Below are 10,538 nucleotides of genomic sequence, written 5' to 3'. Positions count from 1 at the left end.
GTTCACATCGGCTCGGTCATTGCTAACCAATTACGCAGTGCTAATTACCTCGAAACAAAGTTTTCCTTGCACCAATGTGTCGGCGAAGGCGTGCGGCATCGGCCGATACCAGCTGACCCTAGAGGTGCGTTTTTTTTTGCCAAATTTTGTGACTTTTTCTACCGCCGCCGTGTGAAGGAGTGCTAGGCCTTGGCTTGTCCCGCGGACGCTAGGCCCAACACCGTCGCACCGGTCGCCGCCTGCCGTACTCCTTGGCGGCGGCCGCTCGTCAGCTCCGAGATGGAGGCGTCCGCTACGACAAAAATGATCGTGGACAGTCAAATGCGCATTCAAGTTCAAGGAAAAGAGATATCACCAGAGGAATACCACAACGACGCCGGGAGGACGCTCGCGGGGGAACGCACGTCGAGGCTGCGCCAGCGGACCCCCGACAGCGGCAAGCCCGACGGACCCGGCGGGACTCAAACAAGCCTGAAATCGAAATTCAACTAGAACGTCAGAGCCTCGGCCATCAAGGCAGCACGCATGCCAGCCATGCCACTGGAAGAGAGCAAGATAGTCGTCAGACCCAGAGGCGGACTGGACATCGTCAAGGCCGGCACCACCACCGTCGCTGCGGCCATACTCGCCGCGGCCAAGATTACGAGCGAGGAAAGCGCCGCGGACACCATCTGCCCCAACACGCAACAGAACATCATGGCCGTCAGTACACCGAACGAAGAAAACGCGGCAAGGTACGCTAAAATCCAGGAAATCTATATTCAAGGCACACCCTACGAGGTCAGCGCATATCGCACGGCTCCTCACGACACCGTAAAGGGCGTCATCAGAGGCATCCCCAACGACGCGAGCACCGACGAGCTAGATAGGAACATAGTCAACGAGAGAAACCCGCTAGCAGTGGGCGCAAAGAGGATCGGCAGCACGACCGCCGCGATCGTGGTGTTCCAGGGACCTAAGGTACCGAACTTCGTCCGATACCGAGTCACCCTGATACCGTGCCGCCTCTACAGAAAACATATCGACGTTTGCCAGCAGTGCGGCTGAGCGGGACACCGAAAGGACGTGTGCCCGACCCCCAAAATCAAAACGTGCCTGGCCTGCGGACTCGCCAACCCCAAAGAAGACCATCGCTGTACCCCAAAATGTAAGTTGTGCGGGGATGAACACCCGACCGGAGACCGAACGTGCAAGGCGAAATACAAGATCCCGTACGTAGTGCGCAAACGACAATGGGAGCGCCGACCGGCCGAACGCCAGCTGCTGTCAGAGAGCGATTTCCCGCCACTCGACAAGCCGTCAGCTGCGGGAAAGTCAAGGACTCCATCAGAGAACCGCGCGCCAAAATCCGGAGACAGCAGCTGCTGCAAGAGAAGCCTCAGTAGGAAAAGGTCACCATCACGTGAGCGAGTCAGCTGGGTCGACGCAGCTAAAGGGAACAATATAAGAAACGCGCAGAAAATCACCGAAGCCACGAAGAAAGACAATATAAACAAGGTGCGAGAAGCCAGCGAGACCTTAAGACAAGAGAACGCGGCGTTGCGAACGACCATCAACAGCTTCATGAGAGAGATCGCCGAGATCCGTAAGTTGCTGCTATGCAACAACGAGGCTCTACAGATACCCACGCCAAGCAGAAGCAAGACCGACGAAACAACCATGAACACCCAGGAGACAGCCGTAGAGGAACCGGCACCGAAGAAGCGAGCCGTCAAGGCCACGCGCAAGCAAACAGAAAACCATCGAACCGACAACCCCGAGGCCAAATTCGAAGCGAGAATCACCAAGCTCGAGCAATTAATCACGGCGAACATCGCTGCAGTGACAGCAATGAAACAAACAATGGAGACCTACCAAGCCGAGGTCACGAACATATTCGCCTACATCGAAAGGACCCTACAGCCGATAGTGATCCACCCGACGTTTGCGCCCCTCTTCGCGCAACATCCACCCAACCAGGGAACCACGTACACACCAACGCAATCATGGCCGCCAACGCAACAACCGCAGCAGGCTTAACAGCGTGGCAGTGGATCTGTCGCGGCCTCGGAAGGAAGAAGGCAGTCATCCAACAGCACATCGCACATGGCGCGCGCAAGCCGGACGTGATCCTATTACAAGAAACACTCACCGACGCACCGTCCCTCCCCGGTTACAGGGTGCACAAGGGCCAGCCCGACGGGAGAGGCCTCTGCAATCTGGTCAGGAAGGGACTCACGTTCGTTGAGCATGAGCTGCAAAGCAATATCAAGATCGAGCACACACTCACCGTAATCATCCCGGGCAAGAAGAGAAAAGGAAGCATATTTCTGCTCAACATCTACAGCAAACAATCGCAGAGAAAACAGAGATTCAAAACAATACTGCACAGAGCCAGCACCGCAGCAGGCCGCAGCACGCTAATCGTCTGCGGCGACTTTAACGCGATGAACCCAGCCTGTGGCTACAACAAGTACACAGCAAACGGCCACGAACTGTACCAAGACGCCATGGAACTCGACTTCACCCTCATCACAGACCCGACGCATCCGACGAGGATCGGTAACCCTATGTCGTGGTACACCCCTCCGGACCTGACGTTCGTCAAGAATGACGTCCGGGGCGCGATCACCTGGAGAAACACAAGAACCGACCTCGGCAGCGACCACACCATCGTGGAAATCAGCATACCGGAACACAACGACACCAGCGTCAAAACACACAGATGGATAGACTGGGATGCCTTCCGAGACGCCGGAAGCCAGAAGACAGACGCTGACGACGAGATCGAAGACATAGAGTCGTGGACGGCCGAAATCACCAAGAGCGTACGCGACGCGACCAAAGAAATTGAAACCGACGCGGCAATTGATAAAGTAGACAGCCGGCTAGCGCACCTCATCGAAGCCAAGCAGTCGATACTCAGTCGCTTGAAGAAACAACGACTCAACCGCAGACTCATAAAGAAGGTGGTGGAGGTCAACCGAGTGATCGAGGAGCACTGCCGCGCGCTATGCACGCAACAGTGGATCGAGATCTGCAACGCCGCAGACTGGCAGATGTATAGCGGGAAGACGTGGAACCTGCTGCGGCACCTGCTCGACGAAACCAAGACCAAGTCGCACCAAAGGGACAGTCTCGCCAAGCTCATACATCGGGCGGTCTCGGTACACGGCGCCGACGATGTCACCAGGCGCATCAATGACAAATACCTGCCCACTACACCCACTGAACAACACGCGCCGTACGGCGGCCTACACAACGCGAAGCTCGATCGTGACATCGACGTCGAGGAGGTCCGCGCGGCCCTGCACGACCTCAACAGCCGGTCGGCAGCTGGCCCGGACCTCGTCCCGAACAAGGCGCTCAAGAACCCCGACGAAAGCTCGATTGAGAACCTCGCAAAATACTTCTACAAGGGCTGGAGGGCGGCCGTGCTACCAAAGCAGTGGAAGACAGCCAAGACTATCCTGATACCCAGGCCGGGGAAGCCACCGGGCACGGACAACCTCCGGCACATCTCGCTCACGTGCTGCGTGGGCAAGGTGCTGAAGCACGTCCTGCTCAACAGGTGGCAAGACTACCTGGAACGAGAAGGGCTGTACCCGGCCACGGTGATCGGCTTCAGACAGCACCTAAGCACGCAGGACGCGATGCTGCAGCTAAAATACCAAATCATAGACGATGGCGGCAGCGCCCCCGACAAGGCAATCCTGGGGCTTGACCTAAAGAGCGCCTTCGATAATGTGAAACACTCGGCGATTCTGTCCGAAGTCTCTTAGCTCAACAGGGGTGAAAGATCCTACAACTACATCAATGACTTCCTCACGAACAGGACCGCCGAGCTACGAGCAGGCGACCTACAAACGCAAGAGAAGAAGCTCGGGAGCACCGGCACACCGCAAGGATCGGTCATTTCGCCGATGCTGTTCAACCTGGTAATGATCGGAGTGGCCGAGAAGTTCGCGGACATCGAAGACGTCAGGCACACCATCTACGCGGACGATATCACACTGTGGGTGACCGGCGGCAGCGACCCCACATCGAGGGCGTGCTGCAAGCCGCCGTCGACGCGATAGGAGACCTGCTGGAAGGCACTGGACTGAGATGTTCTTCGAGCAAATCGGAGCTCCTCATACTCCCACCTACCAACAATGGCAGAGGCAAGACCAGACAACGCGAATGCGAAAAAATCAGAATCGTAACCAAATCCGGCAACGGGATCTCCGAGGTCAGCAAAATCAGGATCCTAGGCATGGTCATCGAAAAGCATGGAAGAAACAGCGAAACCATCACCGTCTCACGGTAAAAGCGGCCAACGCTATGCGACTTCCCTAAAGAGTCTCTTCCCGGAAAGCTGGCATGAGAGAGGAGAGCCTAATCAAGCTCGTCCAATCCTTCATCATCAGCCACGTCAGGTACGTTGCAGCCTACAACAGATGGCTGCAACACGAATGCAACAAAATTAATGTAATCATGAGAAGAGCGTACAAGACGGCCCTTGGCCTATTCGAGTCCACGAGCACGACCCGCCTCCTACAACTCGGGATGCACAACACGCTCGAAGAAATAGCCGAAGCGCAACGGACCTCTCAACTGGAGCGGCTGTCCACGACCAAAGCCGGGAGGAAGATACTGAACGACCTGGGAATAGGACACTCGAACGAGGCGGAGATGAGGCTCCCCGTCCCCGAAGAGGTCCGATGCCAGACCAGAATCGACCCCATACCCAAGAACATGAACCCCGAGTTTAACAAGGGAATAAGAGCGGCGAGGGCCAAGGCTCCCATCGACCTGCACGCCAACAACGAGCACGCGCGGTACATGGACGCGGCCGAATACCAATGGAACGCCTTCGTAGCGGTCGTCATAGAGGCGTCGACCGGCGCCACGAGGACGGCAGCGAGCGTGAGAAGCGCCGGAGAGGAACAAGCGGAGGAGGTGGCCATCGCCCTGGCCATCGCCGACGCAGACTGTTATACGGTGCTGAGTGACTCGAGGCAGGCGGTGCGAAACTTCGCCAAAGGACAGGTCTGCAGGGAGGCCGAGCGCGTACTACGAGCGACCAAACTGCAAGACAGAAGAGTAAGAATCAAGTGGTTTCCGACGCACGCGGGCGACGCGTTGGAACGCAGTGGGAACCACAATGAGACGGCACACGCAGCGGCGCGAGCGCTAACCAACCGCGCCCCGGCAACACACCGTCCGACGTGGTTCGGTGCCAAGCACCGCATGACGGACTACAGCGAAATCACGAAGGCCTACCGCCTGGCTCGCAGGACTCTTCCACCCCCGCACCCGAGGCTGAGTCGAGCGGAGGCGGTACTACTGAGACAGCTCCAGACCGGATCACTATCGAGCCCGGGACTGATGCATCGCATGTACCCCGAGACCTACCCGACCGATACCTGTAGTGTCTGCCGGAGGGAGACGGCATATCACACGCACATCTTGTGGGACTGCATCGAAAATCCAAAGGAAGCAAGATCAAGAACAATCCCGCAGTGGCTGGAGGCAGCCGCGAAGAGCAACGACCAAGACCAAGAGCTATGGGCCGTCCAGCAGGTCCTCGGGGTGCTCGAAAGGCAGGGACCCAGCGAGCCGGCAACGGCGAGCGGAGACCTGCGCCGAGTAACGCCAACCTCGTAGGCGAGGTAGGCCCTCGTCGGGGCGCGCGAGCGCCCAACTGCAGGCACAAATAAAGTTTGCTTCAATCCAATCCAATCGCGAAGTTTGGCCACCGCGTCGTCCCCCTGCCTCCTCCACCGCACCACTGGTGGCGAGGGTGGTGAGGGCGGTGCGGGTGGTGTGAGCAATGCAGCCGGCTGCTGGGTGCCTGCCGGAGGGAAAACAGATTGAACGCTCACTTGTCGTACAATACAAGGACAATGTGCATTAAACAAACTGTTCTGTGCAATATCTGATGGCAGCAGAGCAGAATACATAAAAGCAGTCACAATCAGTGATATGACAAAGGCAGCATTGTTTCAGTGTACTCAATGTGCACATCAGCCTCGTCAAAGCTCCCGCTGTAAGAGGGAAAAAGCTAGCATAACGTGCCAATGCTGGATGTGAAGAAAGCTTTTGTGCAGATTGTAAAACAACTGTGAGTGTACGATGCTCCTGTATATGCTATTAATTTGAGGCAGCTTGCAAAAGGGTATTGTGCTACCTGCGTAGCCTGTATACTGGCAAGTGAACTTAGTGGCTATCTCGGCATGCTGCTGCGGCTCCACCTCCAGCAGCTCAAGAGGGGTCGCATCACCTGCCCCTGCCCACGACGTATCGGTGTCATCTACATGAAATCATTAGACAGGACACAACTGCTCAGTATACAGTTTCAGCGCGGCGGGAAATCTGTAGGACTGAAATGTGTGCTTAGTCATTAGTGGCATTTAGAGAAAACGCAGATGAGCTCATCACCAGTGTACACAAGCTGTAAGGCATACATATAGAATGTTCATCTGCCAGTCGCAGAGTGGGCCTCCCTCTGTAAGCCCCTTTTACTCGACTTGCTGCCCACTGAAACTCTATAGCCGCGAGGTGGGCTGGGGGGGGGGGGCGAGGTGGGCTCGCCTGCTCCTGCAAGAAGGAAGGCACTGTGCCACACGTTCAAGCATGAATGTCTCGTGGTTCATCAGACGGTTGAATTGCTTACCACACGTTAACCTGAGGCTCAGTCAAGAACCCTTCATTACCATCAATCTGCATCCTTTGCAATTGTCTGTAAAGTTACAGCAGTTGACTAACGACAGCAGACATACCTGCTGCAGGCGGGGGGCAGCGACGTGCGGGAATTATGGCCACCTGACGCCCCCGGCACCCACTGGCCCGACCAGTTGCACGAGACGGCCAGCCATAACCGGTAGCCTGCGGCCACCGGTGCCCCTGCGATATATGATGCGCCAATATACGTCCAAACGGTGCTCCACAGACCAATGTTGACAGGCTCGCTCTTGGTCAGCTTGCAGCCGCGCCAATTCTGCGCGCCGCCGGCAGGCCAATACCTGTCAAGTGTGGCGCCAGTGCTCAGCCGGGCCCTTTCGATTCAATGGGGCGGCAATCTGTTCCTAGAGCCCCCGCCTACGAGCCGCCGGATAGTCAGGCAAGAGCTCTGACGCAGCCCGTGCCAAGGGCGGATGCTGCTCAAGAAGCTCAATGAGCATCAGGTCCTGAGTGACGGACATGCGTGGTCTCTTTGGTGGTGTCGCCATTTCAATTTATAACGGTTTTTCACCCGCAATTACTTGTGCTATTTCTCTGTATTGACGAGAGAGAAATTAATTCTGAACAGATTGAATTGTAGAGAATCTACTATAGTGGTCACCTGCATATACGTGCGCTGCATTGAAACAACTTGTAGCAAAGATAAGAAAAACCAATGAGGAGCAAGACGGTTTCAACAGCGCGCCAAACAGTTTTGCTCGCCATTTTTCGTTCCCATGTTTGTATTTATTTGGTTTTGTCATGAAAGTAAGCGACCACCGACCACATAATAACCTCCACAAATCGTCCTCGTCGATTTTTGTGCCGACATCTTGCTAGTTGATCTCCGCAGGCCCGTCGCATTCACTGCCTTCAAACGGATTTTTCTGCGCACTTAACACATGCGCAAAGTGCATTGATTTTAGACAAGCAAAAAAAAAACACAAACAGTAGCCGCGGAATGATCTGTGAACTGACAACCCTTCCGATTTTCTTCATGTTGTTGAGTTTTCAACATACTTTATTTGAACAATGAACATTATTTCATTTCTTTATTGCATTTCTGTTTTTTTCTTTAGGCTGACATGTTCACGTTTCACCGCTCACAGCGCACCTTCAAGGCAACAAATGACTGACCAGTAAACTTAATTGCAAAACTGGGACACTGCTTGTTTTACTTGGTGTTGTTGCATTTGAAATACATTTTCTAAGCAAAATAAAAGAACACTCATTTTATTCACTGCACCTTTACAGCAAAACTTTAGCCTACGGTTCCTTGTCGTGCAAACAAATGCTTCCAGGGCGGAGCCCTGCTGCTAGCCACCGCAAAATTGCTGCTAAATGGTTGATGCCGCGGTCGGCGCCTTGCTGTGAAGTCATTTTGACGTCACGCTCTCAAACTTAGCGATTTAGAGAGCGGCACAGAATATGGTCCCAGAACGTTCTAGTAACCTTGCACTCTTTATCTCGAAAGTTTTCTATCAGCTTAAATTTCAGCACGGCCGACAGCGCGGCCATTTTCTCCGACAACAGTAGACCACGGTTGATCTTAGGGCCGCCGCCGAGTGATTCAGTCCATTGTGGGCGCAAATCAGCCCAACTAAAGAGCTTTGTTTAGACACAATTTTCGTTGTCGTTTTGCTCCTCGGATTGCAGTCACAACTGCAATCCAACGCGCCGCGTGGCCTCCACGCTTAGTCGAAACGACGACGAAGCGGTGGCTGGCTGGAGTGCACGCGTGACGAAAACGAAAACAACACGCGTGCTGACCGCCATTGAGACATAGAAGAAGCAGCTGGAGCCTTCGACGCTGCATTCCGTGTTCTGTTCTGCTGTTCTGTTGACTTGGCTCAGCTACCCAGGCTGCGGGGCTGTGGCTAAGTACCTGGCGGTGTTGCGTTAGCTTGCTAAATTTCTCCTTCTTTTTGTCTGTGCCTGTTTGCTCCTGTTCTGGGGTGATTGGGTGCGGGACGAGAGCTTAATGTCGACTTCTTCTCCTGGCAAGGGGTTTTCCCCTTGGTCGGCATCTCTTCCTAAAGACCAGCTCCCACTTGATCTCTTTTTCCGCAGCGGTGTTTCAAGCATTCCAGTCGCATTAGTGCCTTCCGATGGAGGCGCTATCCGACTGAACAACCCGGAGGCAGTGCAGGCGGCCCTTCAGTCCACATCGAAGCACTTTATGCACATTACCGATGTCCGGCAGTTCGGCAGGGGTGGTGTTTTGTGCCGGTCGTCGGATAAAGACTGTATTGAAGATCTTCTAAAGTGCACGACCTTCGCCAGCCACCCGGTGAGCGCATTCATTCCGCCTCATCTAGCATGTTCCAAGGGCTTGGTCCGAGGGGTCGACTCTCGATTGAGCCCTGCGGAAACGCTTGAGAACCTCTCGCCTGCGGGAGTGATTGCTGTCCATCGATGCAGCAGGCTGGTTGACGGAGTAAAAATTCCTACGGAGTCCGTCATTGCCACATTTGCAGGAATATTTTGCCCGTCAGAGATTAAGGTGTGGTCATTGGTTTTTCGAGTAGATGCCTTTACTCTCGGCCCCTTCAGTGTCAAAACTGCTGGCGATTTGGCCACAGCGGCAAAGCCTGCAAATCGGCCTTACGCTGCTGTGCCTGTGGGGAACGTCATTGCAGAGAGGAATGTCCTGAACAGCAAGAGAAGTGTTGTTTGTGTAGCGGTGCTCATCCTGCTGATTCGCCTGACTGTCCTGTACGAGCACAAGAAGTCCAGTTGCTCGAGCTTATAGACAAGCGCAGATGCACGCGGAGAGAGGCTTTTGCCGCAGTCAAGGAGAGAGCCTCAGCCTACTCTAGTGTGGCCGCCAAATGCCCACCCATAATGGATTCTAGTTTGTCCCAGGCTATTACAGCGGCAGTTGAGAAAGCTGTGGCAAATGCAATGGATCGCATTATGGAAACCGTGTCCACGTGCATTTCGCAGGTCATAGCTGCTCAGATGACCACTCTTCTGCAGGCGTCCACCACTCCGCTCTTGTCTTCTTTGGCTTCGGAAGCTACCCCTCCTCCTGTAGTAATCGATTCCGCTCCACAGGGCCAAAAACAATGTGAGCAACAAAAGACCTCTCAGCCCTCTCCTTCGAATAGCGTTATGGACGCATCCTCTATGGATTGTATTGATATGGAATCTGATGTCCGCGCCCAGAAACGAAGTGGGTCTCCTCTGAATATTGCAGGTCCATCTTGCCCCCAGTCAAAGACAAAGAAAAGTAACGCAAGTCAAAACGCTAAGACCAGTATTATAGAAAAGGCAGTTGCGGCTGCGGCACTTCCGCCAAGATAGGGTTCTTAAGTGTACTCCAGTGGAATTGTCGATCAATATTCTAAGCTTCAATAGATCTAAAATGCCTATGCAATCAGCTTCTACCAGATTTAGTTGCTTTACAGGAAACATGGCTAACTCCAAATTTCAATTATCATCTCAAGGATTACCATCCGTTCCGGCTTGACCGGTCGTCACGAGGGGGAGGGTTGTTAGTGCTCATATCTACAAAGTTTTGCCTAAGGGCATGCATTTCTTTTCAATATGTGGACAATGAATGTGAACTCCTTGCGGTTGACCTCAGTGTCTCAGGTCAACAGCCCTTTACGGTAGCTAATGCATATTTCCCGTCTGGTGTGCGTGACACTCGGCCCCTTGACTCACTCATGTCTAGTAGCCGATCTCAGGTTCTATTACTTCGCGACTTCAATTCGCACATGTGACTTGGGGGTTTAAAACAGACAGCTTTGGTTCTAGGCTATTTGATTGGCCTTCTGGCAACAACTTGATCTTCATTAATTCCGGATTGCCTACGTTTGTTCGCAGTCAATGCCGCTCTGCCTTGGATT

At 54.1% G+C, this 10,538-nt stretch overlaps 1 pseudogene; it reads left to right on the top strand.

The window, feature by feature from the left end:
* The first annotated feature begins 279 nt into the window (after positions 1-279).
* LOC144095557 (uncharacterized) lies at positions 280-1,834 on the top strand (annotated as a pseudogene).
* Positions 1,835-10,538: the final 8,704 nt, after the last annotated feature.

This window comes from Amblyomma americanum, chromosome 6 (assembly GCF_052857255.1).
Source record: "Amblyomma americanum isolate KBUSLIRL-KWMA chromosome 6, ASM5285725v1, whole genome shotgun sequence".
NCBI classification, from domain to species: domain Eukaryota; kingdom Metazoa; phylum Arthropoda; class Arachnida; order Ixodida; family Ixodidae; genus Amblyomma; species Amblyomma americanum.
The sequence above is the reverse complement of the archived record's forward strand: the minus strand, read 5'-3'. Positions and strand labels throughout refer to the sequence as shown.